General features: G+C 39.8%; 1 long non-coding RNA gene across 3 annotated transcripts in view; it reads left to right on the forward strand.

Moving 5' to 3' along the window:
- LOC118904900 overlaps positions 1 to 27,930 on the forward strand; it is a 220,730-nt gene that overhangs the window by 192,628 nt on the left and 172 nt on the right. For 2 of the 3 annotated variants that reach the window (XR_005022119.1, XR_005022118.1), the window contains exons 2-6: positions 19,430 to 19,521; positions 19,731 to 19,874; positions 21,683 to 21,775; positions 22,491 to 22,660; positions 23,460 to 23,516. This is a non-coding gene — a long non-coding RNA (uncharacterized LOC118904900). The remainder of the gene's footprint in view (positions 1 to 19,429; positions 19,522 to 19,730; positions 19,875 to 21,682; positions 21,776 to 22,490; positions 22,661 to 23,459; positions 23,517 to 27,930) is intronic. The other variant, XR_005022120.1, reaches the window with a different exon arrangement.

Consider the following 27,930-nt stretch of genomic DNA (forward strand, 5'->3'; position numbering starts at 1 on the left):
ACTTGAGGCATCTTCTCTAGTTTAAGGGAGCAAACACGGTGGAAATATGGGATTAAGTCTATCAGGCAGAACGAGTGCACCGGCTCCTGACGGACCTGCTCTGGGCTCCACAAATGCCAGCAGGCGTCCCCCAGACACGCCGTATGCAGACAGTCTATCATGGGGTGAGGATAAAAATAGAGAGAAAAAGGACACATTTTTGTTGTTGCTGTTTACAGAACCCAACTCTTTGGTCTTCAAAGGTCTTAGCCTCATGGAGCTGTAGGTTGTTGTCTTTCACTGATTTCCCCCGAAAGAATGTGAAGGGGTGGGAATATTACAAACATCCCCTGCTTTGGCATTGTTTGATTTTTTTAAAAATTAATAAAAACAGCTCCTAGCAGCTGGTTGAAACAACTCTGCTCTTCACAAAAGCCTTTGCAGATGACACTGAATGTTAAGAAAATAATTCTTTCAATTAGTGTGTGGCCAGTGCACCTGTGAACTGGAATCATCCAAGAAAACATATCTGTGAATGTCAGGGAGAACAATTCAGGAATTCATCCACTCTGCCTTTTTCTTTTGCCACATTTGCACAGATGTTAATCCCGGGGTGCAAACGCTGCAAGGGCCGCCTGCCTATAATCCCAGGAGCATGAGAAACAGGAGTTCAGATCAGAAAAACTATTAATTTCCAACTGTCTGCCATCAGTATCATTTCTCCTTGTTTTTAGGTATGCTTCTTTTTTATATTCTTTCTCAAACTGTGATACATAATTCACTGCTCCTGGTATAGAGTTGGCTGTCAGGTACACTGACAATTTACCAAGCCCTTATTCCTCAAAATCATTTATTGATCACTCTATGTGCACAGCATTGTGTTTGGTATAAGGGATACAAAGGTGAATAAGACCTAACCCCTGCCTTGGAAATGCTTATAACTTTTGTTAGAACCAGTTTTCCTTCTCTGCTTCAGTGGTGTATTATAATGTATCATCATCCTATGTTTTTCAGCGTTCCATTTTTGTCCATGGGTTTCACCTTGTGTATCAATTATTGAATTGCTATGTAGTGGAGCACCTCAAAATAATGGCTTAAAACCGCTACCATTTTTTAATGCTCACAAGTTCGTGAGTCAGCTGGGTCATTCCGCTGACCTGGGCCAGTTCAAGTGACCCAGGAAGCAGGGCTTACTCAGTCATCTGTGGTCAGCTGGTACCTCAGTGGGGATTGGCTCAGTCTAGGATGGTCTCATTTACATGTCCAGTGATTGGCTGGCTCTTGGTTGGAGTGATGGTGGTGACTGGGCCACCTTATCTTTCATCACCCAGAAGCCTAGCCCAGGGTCATTTGAAGAGTGATGACAGGTTTCCAAGGAAGCCTGCGATGGCATGCAAGTTTTTTTTAAAGCCTAGGCTTGCAGTTGGTACCAGGTCCCTTCTCCTCTGTTTAATTGGCCAGAGCAAGTCATAAAGCTATTCCAGTCTCCAAAGGTGGGGAAGTAGACTCTACCCTTTAAATAGGAGGAGCTGGAAAGTCACACTGTAAAGAGTTTGGATTCAGGACAGAGTGAAGAATTGGGGCTATTTTTGCAAACACATCCTTCTTATTCTTTAGAAATGGTCCCGAGAGTAACCTGTCACATCCTTATACCTTATTGAATTTTATGAACCTTGCCCGAGAATCAGGATTCCTCTGAGAATCACCTGAATCTACCTTAATATGTATGGACCATCATCTCTAAGTGATATTATGGATTAGGAAAAAATACGTTAAGAAAAGGGGGGCGGGTGTTGCAGAAGAATTACTCCAGTCCTTTAATACGTTAGTGTGCCTGTGAGTGGCTGTTGCATCTCCTAGTCTTATTTGATCTTTTTTCAAGGGATCACCTGTGTTTCAAGCCACAGTTTGTGGAAAATGGTGCTTCAGGATGTGTTTCCAGTCTTGGACATTCACTTATGGAATGCCAGCTGTGGTAAGAACTGACCTCTAGACCAAAGGGAGAGAGTGACAAACGTGAAAGGACAAACGTAAGGGAGGGGCCTTTGGGTGCTTGGAGCCTGTTCAGCCTTTCCTTGTGAGGGAGGTCCCTGGAGGCAAGTGCCTCTATGCGTGTCACAGCATCCTTAGAGCTGTGAGGGTCCTTGGAGAGCACCTGACGAGAAGTCTCAGACCCTTCGCTCCCACACGGCTTGTCCAGGGGCACACTGCTAGTAAATGCCACAGCTCTGATAGCACAGCTTCAGCAGATGCTCAGAGCGCTTGCAGCGGTAAGACTGCCTCATTCTTGCCCTCATGAAGTTTATGATCAACGCCAGTGTCCACATTCACGTTGACTACTCACCCAAATGATTTGCTCAAAGCCATTTACTAAGAGATAAAAAAGAATTTGATTATAAAAACTATGCTTCTTCCACTAAGTTTTGGCAATTATTCTAGCACACATATTTGGGACATGTATATACTTACATGAGACTCTATATTCCCTTGTCTGAGCTTCTGTAGTCCTCTGATCATTTTGCCATTTATGGTGCTTTTGTTACTATGCCAATATTTCTGTGTGCATCTGCTCCTAAAGTACGCTGTGAGCTTCTCAGGGGCAAGAGCCATGTCTAACGCACCTCCTTTTCCTTTCCCAGCTTTGCCTGGTACTAATAGTTGCTCAGGGCACCTAGAATGACTGGTGGCCCTTGCTGATCAATATGATCATTTATTTTATAGATTATTCATTACAAAATTATACATTTACAAATGAAAGACATGGTTATTATTAATGTGTTGTTTCTTTAATAACAAGAAGTCCTCTTATTAACTGTTTTGCAACTGGAGTTCTTTCTTTCTCTCTTATGTACAAAAACAGATAATCCTGGGCTAAGTAGCTAAGGTTTGTTTCCAATACTCTTAGAAAATTAGAATCAGCTCCAAATAACGCTGGCTATTGATGTCTAATATTTGAGAGGGGGGAAAATAATAGATGTAGAGATTTGGGGCAAATAAATGTTTTAAGGACATGCTATACTTACTGACTTTATGACATTCGTGTCCCGTTGTTTATTTTTATTTATTTATTTACTGGCTGCCACCGAAAATGGAAGCCCTCAAATTGTACTGAAGAACCTCATGGGTCAGGCAAGTTCTTTGGATGGGAAGTTCCTTTCTGAGCTCCTTCTACAGTTAGGGGTAAACTCTGCCCTGTCTGGCTGGGAACCCAGCCCACAGGCTACGACCTGGTGGGCATTGGAGGGGGTGGTTTTCCTTTGGAGGAAGCGTATTTTGCTTGTGCCTTGTTCATGTTAGAGAGGAACGGGGCATGCAGGGGTGCGTTTGTCTGCCTGACACATTTCACAGCGGAGGATCGTTCTTACACCTCTCCACTCACCTGAGCGTCAGAGCTGGGGCTGATTCCAGGTTATTCCACTGGCTTCACTACGGGGCTGACCCGGAGGCTTGCGATCAGTGCGCTGAGAAAATCAGCCGGCGCGTCTCAGTGTGTGTATGTGCTCGCATGTGTTTCTGTGTGTTGAAGATGGGGGCTCTGTATCATCGCCAGAGCATCCGGCACAGCACAAACATCTCCATGAAAAACTGTATCTCATCATTAAAGTTTTCTTCATTGTTCACAAAACCTATGTGGGAGCTCACTAATTCTTCACATATGAAGTTTGGGCAGTGGTCCTGGGGTCTTCTTGTTAGTAATCCACACTGGAAATGTCATTATAAACTGAAGACAGATGATACCACCCGCAACGCCATGTGTCTCTCATTTAGCCTCTTGCCATCCCATCGCAATTACAATCCGTGGCCCCGGCTCCTTCTCGGAGTTGCCAGAGGGAGCGCCAGACCTGGCCCCATGGGGGAGAGAGGAGCATCCTTGCCTTGGGAGCAGGGCATGAAATGAATGACAAGCAGTTTTCAACGGGAATAGAAATCACCTCTCTTCGATCAAATCACCGAGCTCCAATCAAGGACCTTGATGACAAGTGAAATTAAATAAAACATGAGTGATGAAACACTGTAATATGTTTACCGTGAGCTAGTAGAGACAGCTGATAATTAACTGTTGCCCAAACAGTAACTTGGCAGTACATGATTGTAACCAGGACACAGAGCAGTAGTTAATTGAAAGTATTACTAAAGATCTTTGCATCTGTGAAGAAGCACGTGACCTTCAACAGGGGAAGGATACAGGCAAGCCATGGACCCTTCCAGGGCATCAACTGACTGTGGATCTGGATTCTGACCTGCGTTGGGTTTTGGCTTGCACATTCCTGTCCACCGTGGTAATGCTCTTTACGTGGTACAGTCCCCAAGCAAATGTCTCCGTGTGTTCTTTTCTGGGCTACCACCCACAGAATGTACAAAATCTGAGAACAAATAAATGCAGATGCGCACAATTGAAATGAGTTGAAAAACATGTTTTTATTATCTGCCTAGATTCTTACACTTAAAATAGTTTTGGTTTGAATCCTCTTCAGCCCCCTGGTTTTGTATGTTTGTTTGTTTGTTTGTTTTTCTGAATTTGGAGCAACCCTGCAGAGAGGAAAGATAGTATTTAGAAAAGGAAACAAATTCTTCAAATGAATTTAAGCAAAATTCACATATAAAGAGAAGCCAAGAAACTGAAAGGAGGTCTTGAAGATTCCCTGACTGCTTGTAGTCTCAGTTTCCTTATCTGTGAAATGAAGATCGGACCAGGTGACCTGGTGGTCCCCTCAGCTCTCCTGCTTCTTGAACTATTATCAGAATCGTATTCAAAGAATGTGAGGAAGCTAAGGCCAAACACATGTGATTTAAATGTGATTCAGAAGTAGAAGAAAGGATCATAAAATATTACCCCTAATCCAAATTTCTCCCGGGGTTCCCGGGGTTTACATAGAGGGGATGGAGCCACGCCCCAGAGGACCAGAATTTGGTTGATCAGATTCTTCAGCTGGTGCCACACTAATACGTATTGAATCGTGCATGTCCTTCTCTTTTTTTGGATTATATTATTTTCTGTCCTCATCCTATTCCCCTCCAACCTCATAAGCACCCATTCTTGTGTATGTCCTTGCAAATTCCATTTATTTCTGTAAAATGTGTATCCTTGAACAGCATAGTATGTTATGTTTTTAAAAATTTACATAAAGAATATTTGCTACAAATCTCATTCAGTTTTACTTCTTTCACTTATGTTTTTGAGATCTATTTATCTATATAAATATCTCAAAAATATCTACATCTTTGCATTGCTCCTCAAAGCAACTCTTGTGTCATTTGGAAAGAGTTCTTCAGATGAAAAACCATCCCTTTGAGGTGGTGGCCGTGGATGCCAGGAGAAAAAGGGCACCTACAATCTGGGTCAGTGGCATTGACAATGGTCATTTCCCCAGCTTGCCATCTTTTAAATGCACGTCTTGTCTCTTGTGACATTTATTTTCTTCCCCGCCCCCAGGTGTGGTCTTCAAGCTGTCCACTTCTGGAATTTGCAGGTTTCACAATGTGGTACTACTTCTTTTTGTCTGTAGGTTATTTCTTCATATGAATGTGAAGAAAAGCAATATGTTACTAGCTGTTATTGTTTTCTATAGTGCAAAATAAAAAGAGTAAAAGGAAAATTTATATTTATCAGTGCTTCTGATCACTGCATAGTATTCTGTTGATTGAAAACAAGCTCCACTTATTCATTTCCTTATTGATGGAGTTTTTGATTGCCATGATTTTCATCCATAACTCAGTGGAGAACATCTTTATACAAGTCTCCATGGGCATCTGCTTGAAAGTTATCACAGGGCATGTGCTCAAGAATAGAATCGCTGGGTCCTAGGATACGTGCGTATTCACGTGCACTTATTGCTCTGAGAGTCTCTGCCGGAATGAGTGCAGACATCCACCAGTGGTCTGTGATGGTTCCTATTTTCATTCACCTTTGTATTATTTGACTGTCTAATTCTTGACAATCTGATGAGAGGAAATGGTTTCTTACTGTTGTTTGGATGTGCATCCTCTGATTACTCTTGTGGTCGAGGATCTATGACATACTTGACCGAGACCATGCTGCGTCCACTACACAGTCCCTTTTCTAGACATAGGGGAAGGTTGCACTTAACAGCTTCCATTGCAATTAGGTTGTATTCACACGAATGAGTCCTGGCCAACTGAATGTGGGTGGCAGTGTGATTACTATTAACATGTATTATTTTCTGAGGGAGTCTCAAACTGGTTATTCTCACTCTGCCCTTTTCTCTTTCCTCCTTACACAACCAGGAGGGGTATGTTTTGGGCAGTGGGAATCCATTCTCATTCTTGACTTAAGGAATGTGCTATTAGCAAACATACAATCATTGCGACTCAGAGGTTGAGGGACCTGATAAAGTAACACCATGGAGCCCTTGCCTTATGAAGTCCCAGCCAAAACTTGACACATGAAGTATATGGGAAAATGTCTTATTTATGAAGGTTTCATCCAGCTAAGGAAGTCTTCATGGAATTGTACAAAGATTCAGAGCTAAACAGAAGTAGTGAATTTCTGCTTTCAGGAAAGGGCTATACTATAACTATCTGAAGTTGTCACTCTGGGTCATCAGAGTAGTGGTTTTCAGCCTTCCATAGAAGCCAACAAGTAAAAGGAATCTGACTTGAACTTTAATAAAAATATTATATTTATAATGCTCTATCTTAGCAGTGCACTCTTTAGAGAGGGAGTATCTTTATTCTAATATGAATCAAGATATTAGGAGTAAGGAGGTGTATGGTCACAGGTGAGAAGTCGTCCAGCCTATTATCTGAGTGGTTATGTAAACTGGAAGGTTTCTGAATGTTTCACTATATTAAGAAATATAATTTTTCCTACTTTTGAGAGGAGGGAATGACAGTCTTTCCCTTAAAATAACACAGTCCATTTTATTTATGTTCTTGGATACACTTCATCATCATTATCCAACATCAGGCACATTTTCTGGCTCTCGGGATTTATGATGGATCACATAGCCACTGACTGCCTCATTGTGTGCAGCTAGCAATTATTGTTTTGTTCCTTTTGGAAGAGTTTTCATTGTCTTCAGTCTAAAGCTGGCATCACAGAATGACTGGAATGATTTAATAGTACATTTTTAAAGATTTAAAAATATATAAGGGCATAATTTTAGTTTTTTTCCCCCAAAAAATCCACCCCACCCTGCCTCACATTTGCATTAAATCGAGAGTAAAAAAAAATGGGTCCAACTCTTAAACTTGAGTTTTTTTTCAACTCCTCAAATGTTTACGTATTAGATTAATTCAGTCGTTTAGATGGTAGTCTCCAAATTCGGATGTAACATGCCAGTGGGTTAAACAAACAATCCAGAGGGGTGCAGGAAGAAGGTGTTAGGACCGCTACTCATCCGTTGTTTTAATCTAAAAATGAGGAAAGTAATGAAGTACTGTTAGTGTTTAGTGCATGTACTGGCATTGCTTCCCTGCTCAGTCTGCCATCCTGCTGTGAGCAGGGTTTCCTAGGGAAGGCAGGTGTGCACTTTTACTATAAAGTTTGAACCCAACCAATTCTCACAGAATGGTCAAGAGGCTGAAAAAGATTCTTGGGAAGAAACGGTAAGATGAATGCCATCATAATGCAATATGCAAGCAGACCACAAGAAGACAGCAGAGCCGTCCCTTACCCCATGCTTAGCGCCCTGCTCCAGTTCTGCATCAGTCCTTTCAGGAAGGAAAGCAAAGAACCAATTAGCTAATCAGATCTGACAGGAAGGTGAAGAAATGTAAAATTACCAAGAAGACTATCTGAAATGTGGATTTATAGGCGTTCACATTAATGATGATCTCTGCCATGAGCGTACATTGTATCTTGAGACATTAGCTTAAAGTATGAAGCCATCATGATTATCAAGATATTTTAATGTTTATTATTTTCTTCATCTTATATTAACCCCTATGTCTTTCATCTCTCTGTCTCACGCACACTCACACACATATATGATAAACAAGTAAATATTTATATATGAAGCCTGTGCTCAAAAATTGCCTTAGGATGCCTGCTCAAAAAGGTTAAGAAGTGGCTGGAGGATGGTGTGAACGGGAACGAGGCTTGGTTATGCTTCTCCCTACACCAGGTTCACTTTCTCCCCTGAGCATTTTTGTTTTCATGACTCCCATCTATTGATGAGGAGCTAGTCTTACCCAGGGAGCCCTTTTAGGCTCCTCTAGGACATGCTCCCGAGTGCTCCTGACTAGAGCAGGTGTGGGACTTACCCTTGTTTCTGTCTGTTTGTTTTCCTCGGTGCTCACTTAGTTCTCTAGCAAAGAGTAGTATCCTTTGGAGCCTGAATGGCTCAGCTCCAGCATTACCTGGACAGGTAGCTGGTGGCAGGCTGCTTTGGCGTTCTTTGCTGGAGGCTATCGAGAACTGGCAGTGAGGGGACTCATAACTCTGGTCACAAGTTAGCTTTGTTGATCATGAAAATGGAGCATTACAGCCAGATGCTTCAGGAAGAAAGACAATGGCCAAGATCCAGTGAAAGGTCCTGCTCTAGGGAAAATAAGAGGGGATCCTTGATTAAAACACAGAGTGAGATACCTTGAAAGGAAGCCCAAGTGTTGTATCAAATGTTGGCCAGGTCACCCCACGATCTGATCTGGTGCCCGCAGAGCATCTATGGTCGACTGAGTAAAACTGGAAGAAAGAAGTGAAGGTAGGGTAACCCAGAGGCCAGGGGCCAAGAGGCTGGAGCCTACAAAGAGAATACTAAGAGGGTAGCTATCCAGGATGTGATTATTTTTCTAACAACACACATTCTTTTTATTTTTACCATCTGAGTCCTCTGTTTTTCACTCTTCCTTGTTCATAGTTGGTTCCCGAGGAGCAACAAGACCCTCAGACCCGTGTAAGTCCTTGGTAGCCGACTTCTTGGTTGGGCTCAGACCCGTTGCCTTCCTTTGCCTTCCTCACCTGTTCACTGTTCACCTGTTCACCTGCCTTCCCTGGCCAGGCATCAGAGCTGTACTGCGTGGAACCCAGATGCCACCTGGGGACAAGCTGGCATGTAAACTAAGGAAAAGAATGAATGTAGTTTTCTTTCTACACCTTCATTCTATGACTTAGAGGGAATCTGTAAGGCCTTCCCCAGGATAGTTGAGACTATATAAGAGACTTTTGTTTTCATGCTCACTCTTGACTCTGAGCTCTTGGTTCCATGGAATCAATTCAGGTTAGGGATTTTCCTTCATACTATTAGGTACTAGGTTTTCTTAACTATGGAAACCAGACAATGTCTGGTTTTCTTTTCCGTATCACACACATCCCCTTTATGAGATCTTTGTGTGCGTAGCAGGTGGTATGGAGAGTTTGGACAAATGGAGTGTTTTATATTAATATTGAATAATCGGTATTCTTGTTCCCCAAAACCTCTTAGCTGTCACATCACTAGGACTTTCCCACTGACTGTGCCACCTCACAGAATACCTCTGTCTCTTCTGTACCTTCTCTCTCTTTGATTCCTCTTGGAAATAACCAAATTACTATGTTTTTGATTGATACCAATTAGGCTCTCCTTAGCATTTAAACCCCACCTCCAAACTTGGCTCCTTTTAGATATCCAAACTGTGGAAGCTTTTAAGAACTGCTTGCAAGATCGGATCAGAAATCTTAAGTCAAGGAGCCAACTTCATCTTCAGATTGTAACTTAGGTGTGGAGCTGGGTAAAGGTTTCTCAGGTTTCAAGGACACATCCAAATTCTGCATTTGGAATTGTGTGGAATAAAATACACTTACTGAGCCAAGGTCATTTCTAGGCAAGGGGGCTGAGTATAGAGTGTCCATGAATCACTATTGCACTCCCCCAACTAGAAAAGCAACTCCAAGTTCATGATGGATGATAGCATCATCTTAAACATGAAGGTCTGGCACAAGATCTTATTCAAAGGGCAGCATATCCTTAGGGGAAAAATGGAGAGTTACGCAAACACACCCAAACTGTCTGCAAAGGGAAGCTTTATTCATCCCCAAATGCTGTATTTCACTGATTGTGAGATGCAAACTTTTCACCTTTTTAACTGGGATGCACCTTACAGTCGCTGTTAATCAGGCCGTGGTTTTGACATAATTGCTCAGCCTGTGCGTGTTCATACTTGGTCATAGCTGTTCATGTTGTTATCATTTCCTGGAGTTATGTGTATGGCTGATGCTAAAAAAGGTTGAGTTTAGTTGTTTTTTAAAATGTCTTCAAAAAGATTACTCCATGAATTGGCACTGAAGTTTTAGTATGCACATAGAAAAACACAGGAACCGAAAAGTATGATATATAATGAAATCTATACCTCAAATGAGTCTCAAAATAGTTTTCAATAATATACAAATGTTAAATGGTAAGAAAATAGTGTGTCAGTTTAACTGATGGTAATTTTTCTCTTTAGTGGAACATAGAATAATGACAACTTAAATTTAATGGAATATAGCAGTAATGCTACGTGTGTCTTTTCACTAACCTTCTAGGTGAAGGAAGTAGACAACAAAAATCTATACCTTATTTTTCACAGAAATTGGCTTGAAGTCCTTGAAAACTTTGACGGAAAAAGTAACCTCAACGTCCCATTACTGTTTCTTTCAGATCACAGTACTGGATTTTGTATATCCCATAAAAATACCCTCTCTCACCAGGTAGCTCTAGGTCTCCCCTTCCTACAGAACCCCCATCATGGTGTGTCATACAACATACCCACCTCCAAACCACCACCCCTTTCCTCCTGGATTAAGATTGTTCCATTTTTAAGTGGGTAAGGATAAGTAAGAACATCCAATTTAGTGGGGTGATTAGTGGTGTGATAAAAAGCTGGGTACCAGTTAGTTTGAGGAATTAAAATGTTACCGCTTCTTTTCATGGTTCAAGGCCAAGGCTGGACAGCTTCGTGGATTAGCATCTACTAGATGTTTCCCACCTGGAGCTTATACTGTAAAGCAGCACAGCCAACACACCAACTCTTACCATACAGAGACTACACCTACGTACTTTCATTACACTTCAGTGTTACTTCCTTTTCTACCCCTAAGCATGGACAAAAGCACCAATTTTGAGATGATGTCTGATTTTTCACCCCCTGCCTTCCTACTGCTTTTTCCTGCCATGAGTCGTTAATGAAATGGCTGAACACTTTTACTTTCCTGGTTCAAACCTGTCGCATTTTTTTCCCTGAACAAGTTTTCCTATAAGCCAGATCTCTTTCTAGCTAGTCCCAGAGAGGAGTTCTGTGTACCTGAACCCCTGCCCTCTGAATTTCTTAGGCTTTTGTGGATAGTGCTCACCTAGCAAGATCACATGTTGATATCTCTGCATGGCAAACATGTCTTTTCTCCTTGGCTTAAAGGCAGAAGCAAACTAACAGCAAGAACTTTATCACCAAGTATGTCAGAATAATTGATTCAGATGGTAATTTAGTTCTTTTCCTACCTATATTTTCCCTCCCCCAGCCCTTTGTCCAAAGAAAGTTTGGTTGCTAAGAGCAACTATGCCTACAGTCTTGGGCTCTCCCTGTCTTTTGTAAACACCTGAACTCATAGAAGAAACGGAATGTTTCTAGAAGGCAAGGGAGGGATGTGCCCAAGGATAGGAAGACAGGAAAGAAGAAGACATTATTCCCCAGCTTGGGAAAGGTAGAAAGGTGTGCAGATACTTCAACTAGTGGGCGTATTTGACCCAGATCAGTCTCTGGGGAAGTGGCAGAACCTCAGAGGGAAAGGCCAGGCACACCTAGGGAGGCTGGATCCCCTGCGTGGACCAAGGAACAGCCTTGGCAAACATTTCTGTGCTCTACACGTAGCCCATCAGCAAATTGCCCCTGGACTGCAGGGGAGCGTACAGGAATGGACGGCTGAGGATATCCATGATGACAATGGAGTAAAGACTAGGCAACCTCCCCTATCTGCTGGGTACCACTTAAGCCTCCAGATTCTCATGAGACTATCAAGGAAGAGGAAGGAGCCCCAACAGTGACCAAGACTTAACTTCCCACTAGCTTATATTCCCAAATATAACATCAAAATACATTACAATGGTGATAAACTGGAAAAGGAGTGCCAAGTCCCTGAAATTAACTGGATGTGAAAGAGAATCAGTGTAGAAGAAAAAGGGAGTGAGAGATTGAAAGCAAGAATCTTTAAGAGTACAGATTTTATTTTTTATTTTATTTTATTTTTTGGAAATAGAGGATTTTTTTATTGGAGTATAATTGCTTTACAATGTTGTGTTAGTCGCTGCTGTACAATGAAGTGAATCAGCTGTATGTATACATCATATATCCGCTCCCTCTTGAGCCTCCCTCCCACCCACCGCCCCCATCACCACCCATCTAGGTGGTCACAGAGCGCCAAGCTGAGCTCCCTGTGCTATACAGATTTTCAATAAAAAATGGGCCAGATGGGGACCTCATATTAGTTAATTTTTTAAAAAATAAAGAAATATAATATTTCTTAGTCACACTTATGTTGCTATAATAATATTCTCCCTGCTATATAGGAATTTTTGTAGTTAGATAAACTCCTAGAAGGTGGGCTTTGAATCCTAGAAATATTACCTGTGGAATACACGCATTGGGAAGGTGTTTATTTTTAAAGGGCACAACACTAATGTCCTAATCTCCTCTCCAAGTAGAAAACTGCATGACACAGCCAACAATTAGCCTGATCGATATTCCCTGAAGAAGAATTTTTGTCATTCACTTGGATGGTGAAATTGTGTGTGCATTGTTAAAGTGGCAGATGATGTAATTTTAGAAAGTAGCATCTGGTAAAAAAAAATATAACACCAAAATATATTACGACTGTGATAAACTGGAAAAGGAGTGCCAAGTCCCTGAAATTAACTGGATGTGAAAGAGAATCAGTGTAGAAGGAAAAGGGAGTGAGAGATTGAAAGCAAGAATTGTTAAGAGTACACATTGTAAGCAGAAAATGGGCAACACTTGATTCAGTATAGTTAGGGCAGAAAACAATTTGTCACAACAAATTCACAATGAGTAACTACTGTTATCAAAGCAGGTACAATATTATGAACAATTTATCAGAGGATGGCCTATCCATGCCTTCGTGTATTTACTCACTCAGAGAGGGATTACGTAGAGGGTGGTCCAGCACGCAGATAGCTCTCTCTCTCTTTTTTTTTTGCATGTATACTTTTTTTTTTTTTTTTTAATTTATTTATGGCTGTGTTGGGTCTTCATTTCTGTGCGAGGGCTTTCTCTAGTTGTGGCGAGCGGGGGCCACTCTTCATCGCAGTGCACGGGCCTCTCACTGTCGCGGCCTCTTCCGTTGCGGAGCACAGGCTCCAGACGCGCAGGCTCAGTAGTTGTGGCTCACGGGCCTAGTTGCTCCGCGGCATGTGGGATCCTCCCAGACCAGGGCTCGAACCCGTGTCCCCTGCATTGGCAGGCAGATTCTCAACCACTGCACCACCAGGGAAGCCTGCATGTATACTTTTTTAATATTCCATCTTGTAAACTCATTTTGATACCAAAAATGCTATAATTACAAAATGTAATGATAAACAAGTCATACCCATTATTTAATTGGTACAATAGATAGCTGCTTTGTCTATTTTTCTGTGTCTGATTTGGTCATAGTAAAGTTGACTCTGGCCTCATCTATATCAGGGTTTGAAACAACAAAGCTAAGTGCTTACAGATTATTGCAGATGTCAAAATTAGTAATTTAAAAAATTAAATAATATCTAAATTATACACTTGGTGCACAACGCATGCAAGGAAACATAATATACTTAAAGAACTTATACGCTGCTCTGTTGTCTGCAACTTCCTTATTTTAAAGTTTGAATCCTGGCTCAGGTATTTATAACTTATGTGACCTTTGGCTGATTTCTTAACCTCTCTGCACCTTGATTTCCTCATCTGTGGAATGGAGATGAAAATAATATTTATGCCATTGAGTTGTTATAAGATTTAATGGAGTTAATATTTGTAAAGCACCCGGTGAGTGCTGTACAACCAGTGTTAAATTAAATACATACACTCCACATATATTTGTTTCTCCTAGGTTTAAACCACTTCTTTGTGCACCATAAGGATGTCAAAATAGTCCTTGTCCTCAAGGAGGCTTTACAGAGAAAAAACCGGAACTGTATACAAGTCTGAAATCACTACTTTAATTGAACTTGGAAAGTAGCTCAGCAGACACAAAAAGACTATTGAAGGATAAGCGTACTGTAGCTCTTCTAGGGTGACAGTGTAAAAGGACTTCTGGGTTAGTCTGAAATGTAGGAAAATAGAAGTTTTCCTTCATGACTAGCTGTTCTCCATTGCCATAGAAGTTGGAAATAAAACCAAGTGAACAGATGTTATTTCAAGAGGATTTTAAGCTGGTGAAGAAGAGTTTCCTGGCAGAGATAATAGTCACGTGTAAGAATGTGTGACATTCGTGGGGAGGTCTTAGTATAAAGAGGCTGCCTCTCAGAGTCCTGCTCAGTCAGCAATAAAACAGTGGAAAATGCATAATACATCCATTTTCAGATAATACCTGTGAACTTCTTGTTATCAGTTCATTTATGAGTCTCAGTAATCTTACCCATTACAAAAATTGGAGCAGGGTACAAGTTTTGGTAATTTCAACTTCAGATGTACTTTCTTAACTATCAGGTAGCATTTTAATGTCGTTTTTATACAATTATTTTTACTGTGAATATTTAAGTAATGCACGCTTGGGAAACATCACCTCCCCATTTTCTCTGGATGGACTGAATTAATCACTATAGGAGAAGAATTACAGCATCCTCCAATTTAGATCAAATAATGTCCATGCCACTTCTCACAGAGGGAAAGAGATTTACCTTTTGCCTCTCTATAATCCACTTAAAAAAAAAATCAACAGTAAAAAGTTGTCAGTATAAACCCTTTATTCTGGGTTCATACTGTTAGATTTCATGCAGAGCAGCAGGGCAGGAAAGGGTCTTAGAAGCAGAGAGAAGAGAATTTGGAGGCAAACACACTAGTAAAACACCACCACTGTAAGTGATTTCCACCCGAGTAAAGGTGATGATAAAGAAATAAGTAAGCCAAAGCCTCACAACAGCCAAAGAAATTACAGTAGGAAAAGTTTAAAAACAAAAATGATGATGAAATAAAGAAGAGAAATTTTATAAGGACAAAACTATTTGTGAGATGTGTTTTTAATGAAAGCAGAAATTGCCGAAATGCCTCTCTTTTCTGAAATATCAATAATCATTGAGAGATGACCGCACGGGAAGGGAGACATGCAGGAATGTCTGGATCCTGCTTGGCACAGGGTATCAATTCTCTAAGGTAGAAATGCCAGTACTGTTTTCATGAAGAATCTGAACACTGGATTTGTTTTCCCGGGAAGCCTGATGCCCACTCCAGCAGCCAAGGAGTTCAACTTTCACCTGCCTTACAGAAAATTTCTCTGCTTGCGCATTTTGGAGTTTTATGAGTGGAGCCACCTAGAACTAGATACATCCTTATGGGTTGCTTCTCCAATGCCTTTGTGTCACCAGAGCAGAGTCCAGCCAGCGCTGGTGGGTGTGTGTTGTCACCACCCACAGAACACGGGCATCCCAGCCTCTGTGCAGCCTCACCTAACTATGTCCCTCAATGTCAAACATATCCCCTAAATTCACATCCTGAAATCTGCATGAAATCCGGAACAGTACAGGCTGGAAAATTTTAAGAGTTGTTACTCTGTTTTTAAAAATTGAAATCCCTTGGCTGTTGAGAAGGTAGGATTGGGGTGTTAGTGTGACCTGGCATGCTGAATTACTGGAAGCTAAGTTTGGGAGTTTGAAAGTTGTGATGAATTGGTGGTTGGGACCATCTATCTCTGGGAGCCAGTTTCTTGGATTTCATTTTGTAATGCCCAATCCATATCCCCACATGTCTTTAGAGCCTATTATGGACTGAATGTTTATGTCCCTTCCAAATGCCTATATGGGAGCTCTAGCCCATAAAGTGATTGTATTTGGAGATAGAGCTTTTTAAGAAGTAATTAAGGTTAAATGAAGTCATAAATTGGGGTCCTAATCTGATAGCATTGGTAGCCTTATAAGAAGAGGAATATGAGGGCTTCCCTGGTGGCACAGTGGTTAAGAATCCGCCTGCCAATGCAGGGGACACGGGTTTGAGCCCTGGTCTGGGAAGATCCCACATGTCGTTGAGCAACTAAGCCCATGCGCCGCAACTACTGAGTCTGTGCTCTAGAGCCCGTGAGCCACAGCTACAGAAGCCCGAGCCCCTGGAGCCTGTGCTCTGCAACAGGAGAAGCCACTGCAATGAGAAGCCCGTGCACCACAACGAAGAGTAGCCCTTGCTCGCTGCAAATAGAGAAAAGCCCATGAGCAGCAACGAAGACCCAACACAGCCAAAAATAAACAAATAAATAAAATAAAATAGGAACATGAGGACACAGAGAGAAGGGGGTTGTCTGTAAGCCAAAGAGAGAGATCTCAACAGCACCCTACCATGCTGATACCTAAATCTTAGACTTCCAGCCTCCAGAACTGTGAGATAATAAATTTCTGTTGTTTACACTACTCAGCCTGTGGTATTTTGTTAAGGTAACCTGGTCTGACGAAGACAGAGCCAGATTTACCTAAATCTAAATTCTAGTCCTGAAACAGGCTAGCTGTGTGACACTAGGCAAGTTGCTTCCCCTCTCTGATCCTTAGTTTATTTATCTGCAAAGTGAGAGTACTATGAATCTTTTACAGGAATGTTGTAAAGATTAAATAAACTGATACACTTACTGTGACTGACACATAGTGATCAGTAGTCAACAATTATCATTGTCATTTATTATCTGAAAATGTTACAAAAGCCTTTTTTCCTCCTCCAAAAAAATCTGAAACCATAAATTGTTTCTTTAATTTTAATAGAATCCTGCCTTGGCAAATAAAAAATTAAATCCTTTCATTTTAATAGAATCCTGATTTGGCGAATACCAAAAGCCCAGAAAAAAAAAAGGCCTGATGTGTGTTAAAGAGACTGTGTTTACTGATTTCCTGACTTATTCACTCAATAAGCATTTAATGAGCCCTGCTAGATGCTTTGGGAGATGGAAAAGATTATGGTTACCTCGTAGTCTCCGACTTATACCCATGAAACTTCTACAGTTATACATAGCAGTGGAAATTTAAATGCCAACAGGAAAGGTACTGATGGGAATGGATGAAGAAACCCAGAGGAGGAGGGGGAGTCAGGGAGGGAACGCTGGGGTTCTGGGGGCTGCCTCCCAAGAGGGGCGAGCCAGGGACTGCAGGTCTTGAGAGTGAGCAGGCAGAGTAGCATGAGAGACAGAGGGACCCCGGCCGGGAGCACCAGCCTGCTTGGGCCTGGAGTGGGACGTTTAGCACAGGCATGGTGTCCTTGAGTTGTTTGCAGAATGTGTTCCTGGTTCTTGGTCTAACATGAACTGGAGAAGGTGAGGAGACGAAAGAGAAGGAATGAGCCATTGACCAGCAACTGTGCGAGGCACGCTCTGCCCCTCTGCCCGTGGGATAAGTAATTGACATTCAGATGACACTGGGAGGAATGGAGAGTAGGCGGCCATGCCCCGCATGAAGGGAAAATGGGAGGCAGTGGGTGCTGGGAGAATTTTTAGGCAGAATGCATGGGGCTTGGGGCTTGGGGCTTGGCGCTTGGGTAGAATGTCAAAAGCGAAGGAGAAGAAGGGACCAAAGATAACTAACTGGTTTCCACTTGGGATACTGGGAAATGTGGTTCCGATGAAAGAGAATGGAGAAATAGAAAAAAACAAAAACAAAAACAAAAAAACCCTGGTTTTGGAGGGGAAGTTGATGAATTCGGTTTTGGTTTCATAAGACCTGTATTTCTGGAAAGAACCAAGAAATTCTTTCAGATAATAAGTTATTGATATATTGATTTCCAAAGGCAATTCCTCACATTCTTTTTCAGTCCTGCTGTGTCTTGACTTTTTCCCTCTTATATTTTCCTTAATTGTTATAACCTTGTTTTCATGATTTATAAATCTCCAAGAACAAGTGGACCTATTTTTATTTTTTTCTTAACACACTGTTCTCCCCATGTTTAAGCTGTTAGCAGCAGAAGCCATTGTGGTTTTCTAAGACACAAAACCATTCCACAGGAAAAAGTTTAAAACTTCATCGTTAAACAAAGATGGATAGTTTTTCTTCCAGTCATTATTCTCCAAAAATTCCCCATTATAAATAGAGTTGTTTTTTAAACATGTAAACACTGTGTCTGTCAAGAATGTCATTCTCCAATCAATTTTTTAAAATGATCAATGTCAACTTTTCTCCTTTATTTTGGGAAAGGAGAACATAAAACTATCTTTATTTGCAGATGACATAATGGTCCATATAGAAAATGCTTAGGAATCCATAAATATTCTAGAATTAAATGAGTTTATCAAAGCCACAGGGTAACAGGTCAACATACACAATCAATTGTATTTGTATGTATTAGCAATAAATAATTGAAAATTGAGATTTAAAAAATAACAATTATAACAGCATCGACAATATTAAATACTTAGGGATATATTTAACAAAATATGCCCAAGACCTGCACCATACTGGTGGGTCAGAAGGTTCATTATTGTAAAACTATCACTTAAATTGGTGATGCTTCCAATAAAAAGCCCCAGCAGAATTTCTTATAGAAACTGATGTTATTTCTAAAATTTGTATGAAAAGCAAAAAACCTAGGATATGCAAAATAATTCTCAAAAAGAGAAAACTTAGTGACTTATTCTATGTGATTTTATTTTAAACAGAAAAATTATGAATAACTAGGATTAACAGAATGATGAGTCACAACATTTTATAGAGACAGACTTTTCCATTTACCTAATAAGTATTTATTATAGCTGATTTTTTTCAGACAGACTCAAGGCATTTTAATGAAAGTGAACAGTCTACCCAGTTATCGCTGAGTTTTTAATGTCATCTTTTCTTATATGTATTATTGTCCTTTGTATTAAAAACATTGTTAATCTGTTGCCATGTTATTTTCTGTATCGTTAACACTAAGATAGACTTTCAGACCATGGTCAGAAATACTGAATCATTTTAGAAAATAAATACACCTGATTACATACAGGTAAAAGGTTAAGATGGGGTGGCAATTAAATGCATTAATTTAGAATTTGGCATTAGAAGAAAGTGGGGAATTGAGAAGCAAATTCATTCGTTAATAAAGAATAATGATGAATTAAACGCGGCACAGCATTCCCATATTCTTTCTGCCAGGAGAAAATCAGACTGTTTAGTTTTCCAAACTATGATTTAACAATAGTGTCTCTCCTTAGACAGTTGTGTCTAAGAAGAGAAAGAATAGTTCCCTCACATGGTCATTCTATTTTTGCATTTCAGGTCAGTTCTGTTCTTTTTGCATATGTGTCATTTCATTGATGATCTTTCTTCTTTGTCAGTTTCTGTTGATTTCTCCCCCACCATTCATATATTTTATTCCTGCTCTCCAGGTGTATGTAACAGTGTCCCTCCTTCAAGCCATCTGATCCCACTGATTCATCAAGTGCTCAATGGCCTCTGCGGTGTTCCGTCTCTTCAAAGTGTGAGTCAGCCTCTCTAACTCTGGATTACTGTCTAATTTGATCTGGTCAGTTCTGAAGATATTAGGTAATATTAGACCCATCTCCGGCCCCATGGAATTACATGTAATATCTCTCCCCTGTTTTCTGCCATGCCAAAAATCAATGTATAATAAAGATGAATAAATCATTTTTCCAACTGTAATAAGATCATTGCATTTTAATTACTGAGCCAGGAGAATCTTTCCTCGGAGCAGATGTTGAACCCAGGTCATCTGGGAGAACAGGCAAACTCACCAATATAAGATGACCGAAAAGCAGTCTGTGAGGAAAGATCCTTTTACAAGATTTTAAGCAGAGGTCTTGTAATTATAAGGTAATTACTATTGTTCATGTATTTATTTTTTTATTCATTAGTATTTAAGGATGCTTTATAATTTTCAGACTTAAGAAATGAACGAGAGTTATCTGAATTATTTCTGATTTAAGTTCTTTTTGTGCCATGATTGTCCTCAGTCATTGTTAAGATTTGATTCTTAGACGTATGCAGTTATACATGGGCTCATTTCCAACTCTGAATTACTCAGTCATGGAGCTGGGTAAGGAACTGTGATTATGGAACAAAGGAAAACATTTTGTGCCTAATGGTATAGATAGGATAAACCTTTATAAATATTTAAGACATCAATCCTTAAGGCGCACACACACAGTCATGTTTATTACTGTACTCTGATTAATAAAACAAATTTCTTTTGTTAAAAAGCAGTACTCTTAAATAATATACATTAACCAAATTCACTCAAAGTCTAGAGCCCAGAAAAAATTAATTTTTTAAGTAATACTATGCTTAAATATCTAGATTTTTCTTGTATAGAAAGTAGCAAGTAACTTTACTCAATGCTACCATGGTAATTTTATAGTTGTCTCAAAATAGTTGGTAAACATTTCTGTGATGTTCAAAACATAATCTTAACATGTGTTTATTACACTTGAAATAGGTCCAAATGAAACTCAGAAAGCAATCCCGTTCCTCCTTAACTATTTGTACAGTGGATCTGGAATAAGTTTTAGAATGTTTTAGGAAAATTGAAACATTTCACACATACAGTACTGATTCAGGATACTTTTATATAGGAAACATATGTACATAACTTGTATTTATTAAACGGGCATTAGAAACGAAACTCTCTGATTAACGTCCCCAGGGAGAGAATAAGCAAAGCATTTCTCCTTCTATGAACACATTCTTTGGTGTCTCCCTCAATCTCTTCTCCCCTTTTCTCCACCCCTTCCCCAAGTAATTCTAAATGCATGTGTGCACGCGTGCGTGCACACACACACACACACACACACACACACACACACAAACTTGGTCACATATCCTTCATTGCTGTGTGGAAAGGGCAGTGAAACAAAGAGGTCATGTTGAAACAGGAGAAAAAAGGAGGAGATAAAAAATGAAGAAAGGGTTAAAAATGGTCTAATAGAACAGCATTCAAGAAGGAAGGAATACAGATAGAAACAAGATGAAAAGGAATGCAGGGGGAGAGGTAGAGTTTCCGGAAAGAAGTTTAAAAAGAATAAAGAGAAAATAGGAATGAGATATAAGAAAATGTTGAGGAAGGAAAATGATGTACACAAATGGATTATAGAAGTTGATGAGAGAGAGAGAGCGAGGGAGGACCAAGGGGATTAAAGATCAAATGCAGGGGGAAAAATCAGAAAAATTAAAAGGCTGAAGATACCAAGAGTATTAGGAGACAGAGAAAAATGTTGAAGAAAAAAGATATCTGGGGAAAAAGGGGGCTTAGAAATACAAAACTCAGAAATATAAATTTATCTTAAAAATTAAACATATCATGTTTTGTAATAGGAGTAAAAGCTCTCTTTTACTCCTATTCTGGTGTTGTTTAAAAAATAAAAAATAGAAATTAGCAAAGCATTGGGCCTTCAAGTTGTAAGTCTGACATGAATAAGTTCTGTGGCCACCATAAGACAGTGCTTGGTGGCTTGGTTTCCTCATTCACAAAGTGGAAGAGGACATCAGTTGTCCTCTTAACGTCCTTTCCACACCAAAATTCAACGAAATAAAACGGAGCAAAACAATGAAGTAGAAACAAATTTTTAAATTAAAATTAATGTTTGGAGTTCATTAGTTTATTTTTCTCTTATTGAAATTTACAGGAGGTTTGAAAAGCATTTCTAGCAGTTGCTGACAGATGCCCTTCGAACACTGCATTGCCAGCGTGGTGCTACAGGGGACACGCTGACAGATTTGTACATAGGATTCAACTTTTCTGGCACTGTTGTCTCATTCTACTATGGATATTCCAATCTCTGGAAAGCCACTTTCTCTCATCGGTTGTATGCAGAGTATCAAGATCAACTTTGGGTCATTTCTAAGGTCAGAGCTGGGGTTGGGGAGTGTGGCATATAGAAGTGCATCGTTTCTTAGCTGGGGATAAAACAACCGCAAACTGGGAGTGGATAAAGATTGATAAGGAGCCAGGAGGAACAAGGAGAGAGCCAAGTAGAAGGAGTCACAGCCGCTCCTAGGTGCATAGGTGTAAGTCTTCCAAGAACTTGACTAGCTCCCAAAATAATGGACCTCTTTTGCAATTAAAAAATAGCTTTTTCTTTTTTCTTTATCATTATCAATGCCTTTAGAATCAATTGCCCTCAAAATACGGTTTAAGGTAGACTTGGCAGGAAAAGTCAGCAGCGTTACCTAAGCATCGTACCCTGATTCGTAACAAGCTCACTTTGGATTTCTTTAGAAATAGAAGCTCAATGTCATGTCGTCATCCGGGGAAGACATTTCAGTTTCAAGCTCTAAGAGGGATAATCTGGGAGAACAGCAACTTTTAAGAAATGCATAGGAGGGAGCCTCTCTCATACCTTTACAGTGTTTCCTGGGAGCTGGAAAAAGGAGCCTTTATGTCATCTTGCTGGGCTAAAACTTCCTCTTGCTTCGTTTACATTTTCTTTTAAGGCACAGGTCTTTTTGTGGTCCACGGAAGGAAACCCAGGCTCCTTTGTGTTTTAAGCCTTCATTCGGCATCCTGGTCCAGTGAGAAGGAAGAGGATCAGCATCAAACCCTGGACAGGGTCTCCCTGGCTGCCTTTCAAGTCGGTGATGCCTTCAAGCCTTTAGGAATGGATGTAAGTGTGGGCTTTCTTAGTCTTTTACCCGAGTTTCTCACATACATAGCAGAGCCATGAAAACCTTCCTAGTTTTATTCCATAGCCTGATTTTGGACCTGCGAAACGGAGGCTTTGAACAGCAGGCACAGAACGCTGTTCTGCCTTGGAGGGTGGGAGGTGGAGAGAGCCATGCTTTGTCTATGGGAGCTGGAGAAGGGCTGCCAGCACCCAGCTGGGGCGAAGTGGGTTTGTCAGAGTTCTTACTCATTTGCTCCCCTCCAGTAGCTTTAATAGGAAATACGAATCTAAGCCCAAACACGTAATTCAAGCTGAAAAAAATGTGTTGTGCCGACACCGACTTGGGCCTCTTGGGGGCCTTCTAAGACCTGAGCATGTGTGATGTTTTAGCTCAATGATGGGCCTCCACTCATCAACATGAGAGGTGGGAATCAAGCCATTCAATCATTTTGACCAAGATTTGACCTACGTAAAATGCATCCAAGTTTGCATTTTAAAATATGTACTTACTTCAAGGGAATAGAAACAATATTGTTTACTGACTCTGAGGCCTTTGCCAATTGTCTGGAAAAATAAAAGCCTAGTGGTTGATAATTTGAATTGCTCGGTTTTAACCTGGACCCAAAAGGAAAAAGAACTTCCAAGGGTTTGCTGGGCAAGGGGTGGGAGGAGGTGGCAGGAGGAAGGCCCAAATAATTATGGTGGTTTTTGAAGAAACCCATTTTGTAATTTGTTAAGAAAAATCTTTTAATAGAAAATCCCAAGAGATCTTTTAATCATTCTTTTTCTTTCATTATAGTTCAATTCATATGTTGAGCAGCTACCTGATTGGGTTCTATCTCCAGCCCTGCCTCCTGTGAGTACTTGAAGACATGGAAGACATGTCTATCCATGTCAACCATAGAAGACATGGTTGACAACCTTGGAGAATTTACAATCCCATATAAGAAAACAGCCAACAAAGGACCAAGATATTTGGATGTTTGTGAGGTGACTTCAGGATCATTTATTATTCTGTAACACGGCAAGGATCATATCAGTGCCTACTTCATGCGCAAGGTGGTGGCACGAGGGTTAAAATGAAATCATACCTGACGAAAAGAACTTAGCACCATGCCAGGCACACTATGCGTACTTAAAAATATTATCTGTGACATTATGAATATTATAATTATTATGCTACATGACAGGTCTTTTTCTTGGCCTCATCAGCCTGAGACTGAAATAGTCATAACAACAGAAATGAAGAAAATATTTCCCTACCTTGATCTGAAGAATCGGGGACCCTCCTAGACCTGGTAAGTCCCTACTTTCCCATTCAAGCTGCCTTGACTTTCTCAAAGGCTGACCCTCACACTCCACCCCACCCCACCCTCACCAATGGTCTCCAGCATACCTAACCCTCTCTTCACATGGACTTTTCTCTTTCTCCCTCTAGGGGGTGAGTCAGTCTGCTTAGATCAGGAGCATATAGCCACCTGGGTCCCCCACTGGAATAGCTCTACTTCTTCCATAGTTAAGAACGAAGTATGTTTGCAGATGGCAAAGACCATCATCATTCACTTTTAGCTATATTTCATCACTTTAGTACTAATATTGAATTCGTTTCTTGCCTAATCTATGCAGACTTCCTAGGGAAAATAGTCTCCTAAATGAGTTTTGAATTTAATCTGACTATTCCTGGCATAAAAGTCTAAAAAAGAAAGGAAGCCGAGGAGATTCATGAAGAAACAAATGCAGAGGGTAATATACGGGTTCCCCACCCCAGAGGTCCAAACTCAGGGGCATCCAGTGGGGCTCAGAGCCTTCATGTGTGTGTTTACCAAGCAGCCCAGGTGATCCTTCTCAGCGAACTTTGAGACACATTGGGAGGGAGCTGTCAAGACAGGAGAGGAGGTGGAGGATTGGTCCAGGACTTTGAAGACAAGAGCTCGGAATTTGAATTTGCTGTGGTAGGCAATAGGGAAACACTTAATTATAACCAGAAGGATCATGAAATCCACTGACTGTCATACTTCCTGCTTGTCAACTCACATGGTAGGCAGAAGGAGTCTGTTTTAAAATATTTTATAGAAATACAAATGCAAACAATAAGGGACAATCATTTGCAAACTTTGAGAAGTTATAATACTCAATGCTGGCAAAGATGACTTTCTACATTACATTTACAATATAAATTAGTACAACACTTTTGGAAAGCAATTTATTAATACACAGAGCTATTAAAATTTCTTGCTCTTTGACCCAGTAATTCCACTTCCAGCAATCTAATCCAAAATGTAAAACGAGCCATACAGTTGAAGATTCATCACAGCACTGTTTATAATAGTAAAGGGTTATGCAACCTTTAATATGTTAAATATGTTGACATAGAAAAACACTTAATATATAACACTAAGTGAAAAAAGCAGGGTCTAAACCTGTACGTTTGCAACTATTTAAAAGCATCTTTACGAAATAAAAGACCAGAAAAATATATATAAAAATTATAACCATTGTACTTAAGGAGGAGGATTTTATTTTTTTTTCTCTTTTCTCCAAACTTTAGGTCATAAGATTACCTTACTTCCTGATTAAAAATAAAATTATAAAGTCAGTTTGCTTTATAATTAGCTTATATCATAACTCATTTACTAACTATAAATTCAATTTATATTCTAAAACTTCTATGAACCAGTGCCATACTTTTCATGATTTCCTGGAAATGGAAATAAAACGAGAGAAATGTGAAAGCTTTGGTAACTTTGTTATGGAGACAAATTAGTGGACAGAAATCAGCTCTATTTTAGTTCTATCTGGATCTAAACTTTCTCATAAAATAACTCAATATTAATAGTTGAAATGAAGACAGTTGAGTACTTTGGGGAGACAATTCAGCTATATTCATAGAGTAAACTTTCTTTCTTGGATCTAGAGCTTATTACATTCCTGGTGCTTTGGTGTTTTTTCTTTTCTTCCTTTTAATTTTTTTTAAAATAACATTTTATTAGGAAAATTTAAAAAACATACAGAAAAGTTGAAGAATTATGGAATGAATCACATACACACACAACATAGGTCCAAACTTAGCTTTAATTTCTCACCAACTGATTAGTTTATTAGAAGAAAAAAATCATATATATACAATATATATATTTGTTTCTAAAAATCTAAAATATAGTTCATGTTTTATCATTAATGTGGTAGAAACTGAATGCTAGGCACTTGCAGCTTCACTACTAAAACAAAAAATGTCAGATATTTGTCAAGTGGAAGAAAAAGATATAGAAGGTTGTCTGAGCCACCATCTTGGAAGCAAATTTTCCCTCAGAAGTTTCTCCAACAGGGCAGCATTCTTTCCTTCCTTACCTCAAGGGGCTCCTCTCTATTTATGGAATCCAGCACTGTCTTCAGTATAGTATTGCATTATAGAATTCTGTGGTTAATATTTTATTACAGAGGTTAACATTTTACCTTCAATGTATGATTTCTGTGCAGCCAAATACTATGTTTAAAGTGAATTTTCCTCCCATGGAAGACACATCTTTTAAATTATAACATAAACAAGAAGGGAAATAATTCAGTTTGCAAAATTGGATTTCTGTCAACGTTTTCAAGAATACATATTGATTTTCAAGACAAATTTTTAAAGTGATATTTGCCTGAAAACCTGAACAGCTGGTGAGGCAGTCTTTAATAGTGGAAAGAATTTGGACTTCAGCACCCCACAGATCTGAGTTCAAAGCCCCATTCTGCCATTTCCTAGCTGTGGGAGCCTGGAAAAGTTACCTCATTTCTCTGGACCTTCCTTAAATTGAGTTAATAAAATCTACATTGCAATCTTTTTTTTGCAAAGTAAATGTTTAGCACAATGTTTTGCACATAGTAAATGTTTTAGAAAGACCATTTTTATTATTATTATTATTTTATTATTATATAATTACTTGACTTTCTAATTCTCTCCTCATTTATGTAATGGAAGCAGTCACATCTAATTAACAAGAGTATTATGAGCATGAAATGAGGCGTGTAAATGTTCTTTGCAAATTTCTAAAGATCCATGTCATCAATTTAAGATGATTGTTTCTATTATTATAATGGGATGATCCCCAACTTATCAACTGCAAGTGATCCTATCAAGGTCGCTTATGTCATCATTGCTAACTCCAGAGGTGACTTTGCAGATATGATCTTTTGTGACCCCGTGGCTGTTGAGCCCCCTTGGCTCCTTGAAATGTGGGCTTTCTTTTGCTTCTAGGGCCCCGTACTCCTTATTTTCCTCGTGTCCCCTCTGGATGCTCCTTCTCAGTCCATCTGTGACTTCTCTTCCACTAGAGCTCCTCAAACATTGGGCTTCCTTGGGATGTTGTCTCCTCTTCAATTTCTACTTGTTCTGATTGATGAGCTTACCTACATCTTTGGCTTCCATTGCCTCCTTGATGCTGACGACCCCTGTGCCTTATCTTCACCCCAAACCCATCCTGAGCTTCAAAGCCAAACATCCAACCACCCACTGGCCCTCTCCACCTGGACATCCCACAGACACCTCAAGCCCAGTGTATTCAAATGGGCCCTGTTCCATTTGGGCTTTGAAAGGCATCACCATTCACAGATTTGCTCAAGCCAGAAACCTCAGGACTGTTCTCGAATTCTCCCTTTCGCTCACCTCCCATGTCCAATTATTCATTAATACTTGTCAACTCTTCCTCTGAAATAGCTCTCAAAATACACATGTATATGTAAATCTATATTCGTAAATATAAATTAAACTTAGAAATGTAGTACTCTGTGCTATAAGAGACGCTTGTCTCCCCCTTTAAATGGAAATGTTGGTAGTATTAAAAATAGAGCAGCAAGCGCTCATTACGAAAAGATCCTGTGGTTACCAGGGGTTGGGAGAGCGGAGAGGGGAGGTATTAGTCAAAAAGCAGCAAGTTTCAGTTATACAAGACGAATAAGGTCCTAGAGATCTACTGTACAGCATAGAGTGTATAGTTAACAATACCATATTGTATACTTTAAAATTTGCTAAGAGAGTAGATCTTATGTTAATTGTCTTATCACTAAATAATAATTAATAAAGAGGACAGGAGTAAACTTTTGGAGGTGACGTGTATAGCATAGATTGTGGTGATGGTTTCATGGGTGTATACTTATTTCCAAACTCATCAGGTTGTACACATTAAGTATGTATAACTTTTTCTTTTTTTTTTTTTTGGAGAGTTAGTTAGAACACCACATAGGTTATTTTATTTACTTTTTAAAAAAATTTTCTGGTAGCCACATTTTTT

This window comes from Balaenoptera musculus, chromosome 12 (genome assembly GCF_009873245.2).
Source record: "Balaenoptera musculus isolate JJ_BM4_2016_0621 chromosome 12, mBalMus1.pri.v3, whole genome shotgun sequence".
Lineage (NCBI taxonomy): Eukaryota > Metazoa > Chordata > Mammalia > Artiodactyla > Balaenopteridae > Balaenoptera > Balaenoptera musculus.